This window comes from Rhipicephalus microplus, chromosome 1 (assembly GCF_043290135.1).
Source record: "Rhipicephalus microplus isolate Deutch F79 chromosome 1, USDA_Rmic, whole genome shotgun sequence".
Taxonomy (NCBI): Eukaryota; Metazoa; Arthropoda; class Arachnida; order Ixodida; family Ixodidae; genus Rhipicephalus; species Rhipicephalus microplus.
The window spans coordinates 279642124-279655864 of NC_134700.1; the positions used below are offsets into that span (position 1 = coordinate 279642124).

Below are 13741 nucleotides of genomic sequence, written 5' to 3' on the forward strand. Positions count from 1 at the left end.
ACGGCGTCTCTCATAATCAGATGGTGGTTTTGGAACGTTAAACCCCACAAATCAATCAATCAAATCGGAATACATGTCCATGTTTGTCTATTTATGGAAGGTCGGTTTACTAAGTCGACACGCACATCCAGCAAAAACACTCAGGCCCGCGCGTCCCCGCACTGCGGCGGATAGAGCGCGTCTCTGACGTCACGCTGACGTCACGAACGACGTTCCTTCTGCCTACCGGGCCACTATAGTGCAGTGTGTAGGTTATAAAAAGATCGTCTGGAGTGGCGGTACCCGGAGCAGTCGGCGAGGGGCCGAGGGCAGGCTAAGCCGCGGCGCCGATCGCATTTGTATGCGAAAAAGCGAAACAACGCTCGGGGCGCACGAGCCTGTCTTTGTATAAGTTTGGTTCCAAACAGGTCTGCACTTCAGATGAAAAAGATAGAGAGAAGCTGTCTGGACTGATAGGGCATTCGTTTCCCGATGACTGGACGTGCATGTGCGTGATGCCTGCGCAATGGACGAGGGAAAGGGGTCTTCTGATGATCCTGCCTGGGGACCTGCCCCGTCGTTATTTACAGTGAGGGACTATGGCCATCTTCGTAATGTGGTGATTGGGGGCTTACTCTAGAAGTGCTGGGACGCGATGGAAAAACGTCACAAATTACTTTCGTCGGCCAGCGATCTAAGCTGTTGTGATAGACGAATCCCACTTGGTCACAGTCGGGTCTGCTCGTATAAAGCGTGCGTCCTAAGTACGCAGCAGTACGACCGCGTGAAGATACTTCGCCTGCAGTAAAAGTGAGACTCAGTCGACTGGCACCCAGAGCAGCGACGCTGAAACCCCAGATATTTTTATCGAACTCGGCCGACCGGAATGCCCCAACATATCAACAAGTTCTCCTGAGGGCCTCCGGGAACAGTGGCGGCTTGTGCTGCTCAGCTCGGAGGTTCGAGACCAGAAATGTGCTATCCAGCAGGCCAGGGAGGCTGTACAGAGACAAGGTGTCTCGGTACCTCCTTGTGCGGTCTAGCCCAGGCCACAGACATGCCGGATTCGGAAACAAAGTTTATTATTCATCATCGGCCGACCCGTAGGCTTTTCCGGTCGCAGCGTGTGTATGGGCTGACACCGTCGAACATTTCACACTGTTACCGCGTATTGAACGCGTGCTGACCCAATCAACTTAATATGTCGCGCTAAAGCGGCTACCTGAAGGGAGCAGGCGGCATTGCGTTAAGAAAGTCGCAAAAACTGCAAAGATACTCAGAATCAACGAATGTGCGAACGGCACAGCACGTAACGAAGGAAACCGAGGGAACGGCTGATCGCCGAGAATATTGCCGTCGCATAGATAATAAAGGAGACTATGGTCGGTACGTCATGCGCAAGGCTTGTGTCAATTGCCGTGGGCGTCAACTGTAAAAATAGAGAAGAAACAAAAAACTGCGTTATCGACTTCTTTGTTTGAGCGCTCGGGACACTCGTTCCTGAAGAGCGAATGCAGTACGCCTGGTCTACATTCGAATCAACTCGTGCGAAAGGGACCAAGTCAACGATGCCTTCGTGCACTCAGTACAAACTTAATATATTAAAATATATTCTGTAAGGACCTCGAATGAAAAAATACAGCGCTAGAACAGGACAGAGTGTCCGTCGTGTTCCAGCGCTGTTTCTTCGTTCAGAGTCAGTGTGTAAGAAACAGCCCAATTGACGACGCTAATATTCTGTAAGGTTATCGCGCTGTGATACCAACATTCTGGCCACAAGGTGGCCGGGAATTTTTATTTGGTGAAATACGTGCGGTGTGTTCGATTACCGGTGTACCGTGGGGATGAGGAAGATTAAAAATCAGGACTTCGCTGCATGGTTGAGCAGTGTGCGATATCGCGGTGCAGCGCACGATGCTTTAGAGGATTTGTGTATAAATACAGTATACAGTGAAATGAAAAGAGCGCCTCCGATTATAACGGTGCCGGTATGTCGACAGAGTTCAAGGACAGCGGTACACACAGTAATAGGACTTGCTTTACACGGTGTGTTACGTATCAACAGGGCTCGGATTCGAGCAGCTCATACCTACATATCTAGCTCAGAGCGGTGACAACTCCGAGACTCGCCGGTGTAGACTCACGCTTCAGTTGTATGTAGTTATTCAGGTAGTAATCAGTTACATATAGTTGTTGAACTCAGTCAGAAATCTCACACACCCATCACCGAATGTGGGTGGAGACCGGACAAACCTCCTTGGTGCATGTGTAACTCAGTGGGCTCGTTGAAAGTTCCCTTCTCTGGGCACAAGGCACCGTATGAGCTGAGTGTTTCACTCCACTCTTTTTTTTTTCTTTCGAGGGTGAATTGTAGCCGATCGATGCTTATCATATAAAACCGCTGTAGTGTGCAACAAAATAGGAGAAATCAACCGCTGTCTGTAAGCCTTCTTCCTTTTGTATTTTCCTCCCTTTTATTTTTTCACGCCAGTCGGTCTTACTGGATTGCTCTCTCTTCACCGCTGCCGCTGCGAGTGGAGAAAGGTCGTTTGTCTTGGCAGCTGCTCATTGTGGACTGACAGCTTCAAAAGAAGGGACCGGGGCTTGGAAGGAACGCGAGCGGCTGCCTCTGCGGCCTTTTCCTACCCCGTCTTTTCGCCATCTTATACACCCTGCAATATACCCCTCCCCTTTGTGCATTTTCTGTCAACAAAGAGCTAACCTAGACCGTATCGTGTTGGGGTGTACTCGAAACCCACCACCCGATTCTCTACACATTAATAGTAAGGAGCAGTGGGAGGCTGCTATGTGCAGCTCGGCGCCCGAGGTCCAGGACCAGATCTTGGATTTGGCCAAGAGGGTAGCGGAGACCTACGCTGGGTAGGCTCCTCTGACACTCCACCACCACACCTTTCCCTCTTGGGATGAATAAAGTTTTTCTCCTCCTCCTCCTCTGCGGCCACCGACAGAGGCCACGAGTGTATGCGCTTTCGTGAATGCGTGTGAGACGAAACGAGGTTTGTGTACGCACGTTCAGTCTGAGAGAACGGAGGGACTTCAGTGAGCGTGAGTTCTGCTGAATGCACGTACGGTTTTTCTGGGCCCCCTCTCCGCGCGTCCCGCGGGAACTTGGGATACGTGCGGCTACCGGTAGGATCCCAACGAAAACGCTCGTAGACGCCGCGATAGGGATGGGGGATGGAAGGGGGCTTCGAACGTGTAGCGAGGCGAGGCGAGACGGCGTCATGCAGTGGAGCGTGTTTACACTTTTGCGAGGCCCGTTCTCGCGTCCGCTCATTGTGCGTGCTCCTCGTATACCTGCGTGCGTCGCCCACGCATATCGAGACCATAAATCGTACATCTGGATCTTTTTTGGAGCAGCGTGAGACGACTCATCCGTATCACAGCGGCCCCTTTCACCCCCCCCCCCCCCACACACACTCACAAACACAGACATTTTTTTTTAATGTAAAGTGTAGTCTAAGAAACCCGCGTGTGGGCGTGCACAGTAGCACAAAGTATACAATCACTCCTCATTCTTTTTTTTTTCTTTTCTTAGTTTACTGCAGCTGATGCACGATCCGTGACCTGGTCGGCATTTGTGCCATTCGCTTTTCCTGCGCATTTCGCGCCCTACGTTTCAACGGTCTCTCGCCGTTCGAGCTCGAAGTGGCGGCGCCTTTGTGGCATGTGCTTCTTTCGAAGCAGAGTATGGCTAACTTTAGGCCGCCTCAAGAGCGGCCAGTTTTTGCCAGAAAACAGCAAACGTCGTACCCTACTCCTCTTGCCTTTGTATCTTGGCATGTATGTATGTGTATGTTAGTGTCTGTGGAGGCATTTCCGTGGACGCGCCCCGCTGTATAGGGTTTTTCGGGGTCACCGACTTTTAATTCCAGGAAACATTCTTCGGGAGTGCGGTTTTGTGGTAACGCAATAAGTTGTGTATTCTGAATTAGGTTACGATTAGTGAAAAACCACTAAGCCTTGCAAGTTACCCCTCTCCTTGCATGTACTCTCTTTCATCCGTTTGATTTGTACGAGCACACGACCTTATTCACGGAGAAATGAAGGTGTTAAGGCAGAAGGCATGCGTCGGTCCTCTATAGGCTTCAGTTATCACGCGAACGCAACTGTTAACCACCTGCCGCGGTGTTTTGGTTCCTATACGGGTGCTCCACTGCTGTTCCGAAGGTAGCGGGATCGAATCCCGACCGCGACGGCCGCATTTCGATGAAGGTGAAGTGTTATAGGCCCGTGTACTTAGATTTATGCGCATGTTAAAAAGCACCAGGTGGTCAAAATTTCCGGAGCCCTCCACTTCAACGTCTCTCTTAATGATCTCGTGGTTTCGGGGCGTAAAACCTTGACAGTTATTAGAGAATCTTAGTTCAGCGTACGTAAGGCTGTACGTCTGCCACGTGCTACGCGCTGCGTACGCTACGGTTAAGGCTGCTTCCTATACAGCATTAATTTACCGCGCGCAACATCTGAAACGTGTACTGCACCTGGGCCATCAACAGGCCTGCTTTTGAGTAGACTGTATATGCTACTTTTAGGTAGCAGAGTTGCGCATATAGGTCAGACGTCTTGCCCGCCGAGACGTCCATGTCATGCAGGAGAGAAAGAGAGAGAATAAACATTTATTAATAACAAATGCACACTGAGCCTTCTTTGGGTGGGGCCCTCAGTCCAGGGCTCCATCGCCTTGCGCAACCCTGCGAGCCCGCTGGACCCGCTGCTGCTGTTCCTGCCGGCGTAAGCTGAGCAGTGCAGACTCCCGTGCAGGAAAGCCACCCCTTCCGAATGTAGGAGCCGGTGAAGCCGAGCGGCTCCTTCGTGCGTTTTCTCGCTCGTTCGTAACTCGTCGCTGACGCAATGACTTTTGCTTCGGAAAAAAAAAAAGAACAAAAAGGAAGGAAAACTTGATTAAACAGCGGTATTTTTTTTGTTAACAAGCTAGATAATTTTGTATTAAATAGCAAACGGTATCCTTTACTTAATATGTCGAGAATCGGGTACACGATTCGTTACAACTTGATTTCCGCACAAAGCTCCTTTCACGTAGTTTGTCGCGTCTCTATTAAAACTAAACCTCTTTATGATGAAAGGGGGTTACCGCCGGTTGCCGCGACTGCAGTTACAAGGTGAGTAAGCAAACACATGCACTCCTGTGCCGCCTCACAAGCGCCACACACACACACACACACACACACACACACACACACACACACACACACACACACACACGCACACACACACACAATATATATATATATATATATATATATATATATATATATATATATATATATATATATATATATATATATATATATATATATATATATATATATATATATATATATATATATATATATATATATATTGTCGCGGGAATGGGTAGCAGTGTGTGTGTGTGTGTGTTATTCTTTCTCTCCCGAACAAGTGACAGTTGTTACTGGTGTATCAACCTGTACACGCGCGAGCCGCGCGTTACCGCCGCTTCTCTCTATGCGCGTATACTTCGTAGTTTTGAGGAAGCAAACTGCTGCACCGGGTTCGTATTTTTTTCCTGGTGCGGCGTGTTTCGTCAGTCGAAAGATGGGTCGTCAGATTTGTACGGCGTGACGCAACCACGTGAAAGAAAGGAAAAAAAAAAAAGAAAGTGGTTGCCAGAAAGCAGTTCCAGGAAAGCGCGGTGGCGCAAGTTCGCGATATTATAGATAGATAGAGCCGTCTCTATACAAAATCCGCCCTCACTTGGCTCGCCCGTTCTGCAGCGGCCACATTGAACGGTGTTTCGGGCCGCTGCCTCATGCTGGATTCCGTGTTTTTGATTCCGTAGATATCACTTTAAATGTTGATACTATGAAGTCTTGGTTAGGATTACCTTATTAGGCCCGAGGAACCGGCAGCCGACAGCTACGATGAATGAGCCAAGATGATGATGATACGCGACAACGATGAGGATGCATGAGCAACACATGATAATGATGATAATGTACCGGTGAAGAGGATGCGTATACTAAATGCCCACAATACTTCAATTTTTTTTAACGCGGTGTCCTTTCCTTCCTTCTTTCCTTCGTCTTTGTTTTTGTTGTTTGGCTTCATTAGTGAGGCCGTTAACAGAACTTCGGTGCGTTCTTTCGTCTACCGCTTTCTACTGCACTAAAATAACATTCTAAATAAAAGAAAGAAAGTAAGTGGAAACCCTTCTTGCTTGTTCCAATTATCCGTCCTTTCTGCTACTCATACGTGACCTCCGAAATCATGTGACCATGGCCTCCGTTAATCCGCATGCCCATGTGCGCCGTGTCTAAACTTCTGTCGTCGAGCATAAATGGGTAGGGATGGTGTCGCCACCGGTGCTTACTTCATGTGCATTTTCTGACCTTAACGAGCGCCTTTTTGCGGTCTGTAGGAGTGACCTTTCTTTCTTGGTTTTATACCCTATGTAACATTCACTTCATACGCGTATAACAGCAAATCTCTTATATATATATATATATATATATATATATATATATATATATATATATATATATAGAGAGAGAGAGAGAGAGAGAGAGAGAGAGTGTTCTGGGAGCCGATGGAATGACAGGTATACGAGACTATATGTTTCGTATACCTGCCGAAAGCCTCCGTGATCAAGAGGTGTTTCTCGACTTTCCCGCTAGGGTAAGGGCGCAAGTGCCGGCCGTGGCATCCTAATGTTGAAAAAAAAAATGGGTTGCTAAAATGTCAATGCATTGGGTGGGCTGTCTGATTCGTACTTGACAGTGCGTTTAACCGATGCCACAGGGTAGCTTGAGCTAATAATCTAATGCAATGGTTTGCACGGGGTGACGAAACGAATTTCGTTCGGCGTTGGCTCAGTATCGGCGCGGTGGTTTCGATTTCGTGTACGTCGTCTTATGACGGTCAGCCCGGCTTATGTACTGTGTGTATGGTTCGCCTAGGCGTTGGCGCGACTGCTTTTATCTTGCGGGTTAAAGCGACCACAAGTCAACAGCGAAATCCTTGCATCGGCGTTGGGTGTGTGTACGTACGATGGAAGTCCGGCGGCTGCGTTCGTCGTTTCGTAACGCCTCTCGAAGGAGACGACACAGCAGCTTCGCGCAGCCGAGACCATCTCGGACGGGTTTCGCCGTCGACATTTTTTTTTACTTTTATTATTGGGATTACTACGGCTCGCCTTAATTTCCCTCTTATCTGAAACGTCCGTGACCAGCGCGCATAGCTGCGGCTGCTTACACTTAGAAAAGAAAGAATATAGTTATAGAAACCAACAGGTGATGAAGGAAGGACTTGATAGTAGGCGTAATTATGACATAAAAAGACGAGCCTGGAGTAGAGTGCCTAATTAGGAGTAACGCGGCACGCATGCTTTATACGAGAGGCGATAGGAAAAGGAGGAGGAGGAGAAAGAAAAAAGTCATTCTTCCGAGGAGAAGGAAAAGGTATTCGGCGTTCCGCCGCGCTGCTACTCGACGCCACCGTCTCCGTCGACCTTCCTCTGTGGGGCACGTTTCGTCGCACTCTTAATACTTTCCTCCGCCGTCGCTCCCGTATTTTGTTATGCTCTCACCCTCCACAACAATATAGACATGCCCACTAGATTAGGTAATAGTGTAGCTAAAGATACATCTCCCGATCTTACACTCAGCCATCGCGTTCACTTTGTCACATGGACCAACCTGAACATTAACTTCGGTAGTGACCACTACATTATTCAAACTACCATACACTTCCGACACAAACCTTTAGCTCCCAAGCGCCTGAGCCTTATTAACTGGAACAAGTTTCGCGAGGCCCGTCACTGCTCGGCGCCTACTGAGATAGATGATATCTCGGAATGGGTACAGCAATTGCACACTGACACAAAAACGCATACCACCATGTTACCACCTGATACGCCTTTTACAATAGTTGACACCCGACTTCTTCACATGTGGGAAGCTAAGCAATCTCTCCTCAAACGCTGGAAGAAGAGGCGACACAATCGCCGACTGAGACTGAGAATTGCGAGACTCGATTTGCAAATTCAGGACTATGCCATACAGCTTGCTTGTCAACAATGGACCCAGAAATGCGAAAGCATGCATGGCCACCTAGACAGCAAGATGACATGGCAGCTCCTGCGGCATTTATTAGACCCTACCATATCACGTACCGCAAATAATCATCACATTAACAAACTACTTCACTCGCACAAAGGTAACTTAAACACTCTTTTTAATGATCTTCGTGACAAACACCTACCCAGCGCGTATCGATACGATGCACCTGACTATATCGGACAACCAAATGATGATCTCAGTAGCCCCATAACGGAGGCTGAGGTTAGACACGCGCTTGCGAACCTTCGCACCTCATCTGCACCAGGCCCTGACCTCGTCAATAATAAACTTCTCCGCAACTTAGATGAAAACTCAATTATAGCCCTCACTAAATTTTTTAACCACTGCTTCGACACTTCTACCTTGCCGGCTGCGTGGAAGGACGCCAGAGTTATTTTCATACCAAAACCTGGTAAGCCCATAAACACAGCCAACCTACGTCCGATTTCCCTCACTTCATGCATCGGAAAAACACTTGAACATGTAATCCTCAACCGCCTTAGCAAATTTATAGAAGAACACAACTTATACCCTCACGAAATGATAGGCTTCCGTAAATCCCTTTCCAGTCAAGATGTCATGCTTCGACTGAAGCATGACATCATTATCCCTAACTCTAGCCTCGATACTCAAGCAATTCTCAGTCTCGATCTCCATGGGGCTTTTAACAACGTCAGCCACACTGCCATATTGAGTGAACTGAGCGCTATAGGCGTTGGTAAAAAGATTCATGATTACATATCTGCGTTCCTTTCGAACCGTACGGCAACTATTTACATTGGGTCTGAACACTCTTGTTCTTACTCCTTGGGGAGTTTCGGCACACCTCAAGGATCAGTGTTATCACCTTTCCTTTTTAACATCGCGATGATGCCGCTGGCTCGAACGCTGAGATCCATATCAGATCTCAAATTTTCACTTTATGCAGATGATATTACCCTCTGGATGACAGGCGGCTCCGATGGTCACATTCAGGAAACTCTGCAGACTGCTGCTGACAGGGTGGTGGTTTGTGCGGGTAACATGAATCTGACCTGTTCACCCACTAAATCTGAACTGCTCCTCCTTCCTGCCCATCGGGGCTCTGAAAAGCACATCTCTGATATACAAATAACACTGAACAATACACCCGTGCCTAAAGTTGACAGACTCAGGGTGCTTGGACTACACATACAACGAAATCGACTAAACACACACACCATTAAAGCACTTCAAACAACTGTGGACCACACTCTACGCCTTATAGGCAGGATATCTAATAAGCATGGCGGGCTACGAGAGGCAGAGCTCCTCCGCCTCATCCAAGCCTTCGTCCTCAATAAAGTGACTTATTCTCTCCCTTATCTGTTCCTTCTGAGAAGAGAACAAAATAACGTAGACACTTTGTTACGTAAAATCTACAAATTCGCTCTCGGAGTCCCCATTCGAACGTCCACCGCACGGCTCATGGAGACAGGCACATTGAACACCTTAACTGAACTTATTGAAGCACACTTAACTTCACAATATGCTCGTCTTTCCAACACACAGACCGGAAGATACATACTCGATACCCTCAGTATCAGGCCAACTCCAACCACTAACGCCAAACACACTATTCCGCGTGAAATACACAAGAATCTACTCATTCCGCCGCTCCCTAAAAACATGCACCCTGTGCACCACGAGCAACGTCGACGACAGCGTGCAAAAACTCTCGAAAAACGATTTTCTACTTCTAAAGAAGTGCTCTACGTTGACGCTGCCGAATACAGTACTCGTCCTTTTTTCGCCCTCTCAGTTGTGAATTCGCTAGGTCAGATATCTGCTGCTGCTTCTATTTCTGCTTCCTCTTCTGAGGAGGCGGAAGAAGCAGCCATAGCTCTGGCCCTTACAGTTCCAAATTATTCACTTATTATTAGTGATTCAAAAACTGCCATCTACAATTTTGGAGCGGGTAGGGTGTCCAAAACAGCCCTCTCCCTCCTTTTGGCCCATCCCCCGCAACAAGACACGGCTTTAATATGGACTCCCGCGCACGCGGGCCTTGCCGGTAACGAGGCGGCTCACGCCAGCGCCCGAGGATTTACGTTCCGGGCGCAGGCGCTGGAAGAGCCAGGCCCCGTTTCGACAACGGCACCGTTTGCTGCGCGGGATCGCCTTTTAACATTTCACGACATCTGTAGTCACTACCGCCTTGGTCGTTTATCCTTACCGCCGCTAACGTCGAAATCCATACGAAGGCGCGAAGTACTGTGGCGACAGCTGCAGACTCACACCTTTCCTTCTCCTTACATTCTTCACCTCATGTACCCTTCTCTTTACCCGTCCTCCTCCTGTAAATATTGCTCCGCACAGAAAGCAAATCTTAATCATATCATGTGGGGGTGCCCTAAGCACCCCCCTCCACCGTCCCTTCGAAAACTAATTAGTAATGAGGAGCAGTGGGAGGCTGCCATGCGCAGCTTGAAACCCGACGTCCAGGAGGCCATCCTGGGTTGGGCAGAGAGGGTTGCGGAGGACTATCGAGCGTAGCAATCTCTCCTCATCTCTCTTCCATTGCACCTTTCCTTTACAAAGGAAAAATAAAGTTTATACCTACCTACCTTGTTATGCTCGTCGTCGCGCCGTCGAGGTTTTATTAGTCTGCGCGGAGGGAGGGGAGAGAGACGCCCGTGGCGGCTGTGAATGGGCGAGAGTGTTTTTTCAATCTGGGCGCGCGATCGCGTATTCGACGCGGTCGCCCCCGCCGCGAGGCAGGGAGGACGCGGCGGCATCTGCAGGCGCGCTGCTTCCCGCGCCGCCCGTGTCCTCGGTGCGCTATCACGCGCCGCGCACGTGTGTTTGTTGCAGCCAGCACCGCCGGATGTCGTCGCCGTATAGTGGCAGCTCTCGCGTGCTCTCGCTCGTTTACGCGTGATCTCGCAGATCGCGCGCGGGGTTCGCATAGAGTTTCTCGAAATTAGAGAGTTTTAGTACTGCGGAATGGTGCTACGTACGCATCACGCAAGCGCCTTGCGTTACGTGGCGTCGTTTGCCGCTAATCGGCTTTTAGTACGCCGTAGTACCCGCGTACGTAACGAGCGTGAAGCGTGTTGCGTCATCTGGTAGATCAAAATAGAAGTACGTGTTGTTGACAGCCAATGTGAGCCAATCGAATCGTTATAGCCAGATTATGGCCATATTTTAAGCCACAGAGCCGGTCGGTGCTTGCCTTCGATGCCGCCATTTTGCAAAACGAAGTCTCGCGCTGTCGCGAATTTGTTCGTGTGCGGCGCGATCACCTCATACGTACGCGCGCACGCATCTCATGCGTGCGCACGTAGCAGCTGCGTACGTAACGCGATACGTGCGCGTTGCGGTCTGCGCATGCGCACTGCGCAGAACGTGGCGTCCTTACGTACGCAACGCCGCCACGTACGCAGCGTACGCAGTACTAAAACTCTCTATTAACTAGAGGGCACTCTGGCGCTGCGATCGTTCAGCGACCGTGGGAATGATGGGTATAGTACACACATTTGCCTAGTCTTCGTACTTGCGGGCAGCGAATCGTACTTGCGGCTTTGTTTATTGCTGTGTTTCGGTTTTTGTTTTTCAAAGAAAGAACGATCCCTTTTTGAACTTAGGGACTCGATTCGAAATAGCAAGCTTAACAGAATAAGGTTGTGAAGCCCAAACGGTGAACGTTTGCTAATTTTTGTTTTCGTGAAAAAAAAAAAAAAAACAGCTCCAAGCCACACGAACACGCACGGAGCCAGAAGCAGGCCAGAAGTTCGAAAATTAGACAAATGTGTGACTACTACCCATCATTCCCGTGCTCGTTGAAGTGCCGTGCCTTGCAGCTCTTATAGACAGTAGCGCCAGAGTTCCCTCTAGTTAGTATTGTGGGAAACTCTGTGGGGGTTCGAACTCGCAAAGCTGGTGGAATTTCCTGAAGCTTAACCGGAGGGCACCGTGGCGCTTCGATCGTTCAGCCAGCGCGGGAATGCTGGGTGGCGCACAAATTGGCCTATAGTTTTCGTACTTGCGGGCTGTTAAGGGTTAAAGAAAGATGATGATGGCATCCCACCGCTGCCACCAGTTGTAAAGGGCTCTAGGTCGATAGCAGGTACGGCGGGTTTTCTTTAGGGTAGCTGGCTGGCTTCTCGCCGTTGTCCGCAGAGCCGATCTTCGCCAGTGAGGCGACGCTTTAAAAGAGACTGAACGAAAGGTTTATTTACATTATACATGAAAGATAGGAACTGTACAGGGATCCAGAAGATCCCGCATTATGTACAACAGAGATTCAGTTCATGATGCAGCTCATGATTCGGCTCACTATTTACAATCATGCTTCGGCTTTTATAGCCCACCGTCACCACCGTCCAAACCACTCTTGCCACAAAGCAGGGGACGAAGTCTTTGTGGTCCACCCACCAGAAAGGGTGCAGAGATTGCACCACTCGGCTGTGCGAAACGGTCCAATGGTAACAGGAACGCACCTCACAAAGACGCATCCGGCCCACGCCTTGAAGGCACCGCAGATGAGGTAGAGTCCGGAGAGGGAAATTCGGGCTCCTCGAGTCCTCCGGGGAAGATGGCTGCTAACGCGAACGTCAGCAGCGGTCCCTGCTGCTTTCAGCTTCAGGCAGTCCAAACGCTCGATCCCGGTGAACGGCTTCTTCGACGCGTTCCCACGCTTCCGGGCTGTCGGTGCGTTGAAGATGGCCTCGCGTAGATGACAAAAGCCGAGTCAAGAGGTCGACTTAACGAGACCCGCCACTCTGGCGCCGTTCCCCCCGCTGTTCGAGCCCGTTCAACAAAAGGCTTGACTCGCGAAGCTTTCGTTGAGACCCGACTGCTACCTGGAACATCTACAGGTCAGCGTCTTGCAGAGGGCACTGATGGGGTTGAAAGCCTCCCTAGCAGACCGGCTTACGCACTATGGCGCCGCCTGCCCAGACGAATTGCCGGGCCAAACGTAACAGGGCTTCGAACGCACTGGTGGCTTCGTTTATTGATATGTTCTGCTCTTGTTTCAAAATATAGAGCAGACCGTTGCAAACTTCGTGACTCGATTCGAATTGGCGAGCCTGAAAAGGTTAAGGTGGTGAAGTGAAACGGCTGAACATTAGCCGAACGTTTGCGGCTCCAACCACGCCAAGCCAAACGGAGCTGAAGGAACGAAGATGAGATACAAGTTTGTGTTGCGCCCGTCATTGCCATGGTCGCTGAGCGCCGTGCATTGCAGTTTTAATAGACACTTGTGCCGGAGTTCCCTCTCGTGTATTCATGGGAAATTCTGTGGCGAATCTTCTTTCAGATTGCAGTTTTCATAGACACTTGTGCCGGAGTTCCCTCTCGTGTATTCATGGGGGAAATTCTGTGGCGAATCTTCTTTCAGATCGTATCTCTTTGTGGCTCTGGGCGATGGTGTCCAAGAACGGAAAACGCGTATAACAATAACTTTCGGTGGACCTAATCGCTCGACTGAAGTAACTTTGTTGCGTCGAGAAAATGGATGTGGCGTAGCGTCGAACTAACGTGTACATCACCCGCATGGAAAAAGAATGACGTGTACGATTTTGCGCCACGAGACAAGACGACTTGCGCAAGGAACGAGCGTCGCGCAAATTTTGTATCTCATACAGCTGTCACGCGACACTTTCGATGGATACGTG

The 13741-nt window shown here is 49.5% G+C and overlaps 1 protein-coding gene and 1 long non-coding RNA gene across 3 annotated transcripts in view; one reads left to right on the forward strand and one right to left on the reverse strand.

Moving 5' to 3' along the window:
• Window positions 1–13741, forward strand: part of LOC119188263 (insulin-like growth factor 1 receptor) — a 207870-nt gene that overhangs the window by 11102 nt on the left and 183027 nt on the right. The window lies entirely within an intron of this gene.
• LOC142817925 (uncharacterized) lies at window positions 4604–10951 on the reverse strand. Its single transcript, XR_012895420.1, has 2 exons — window positions 10688–10951; window positions 4604–4864 (listed from the first exon to the last, which is right to left on the reverse strand). It is a non-coding gene; the product is annotated as an uncharacterized LOC142817925 (long non-coding RNA).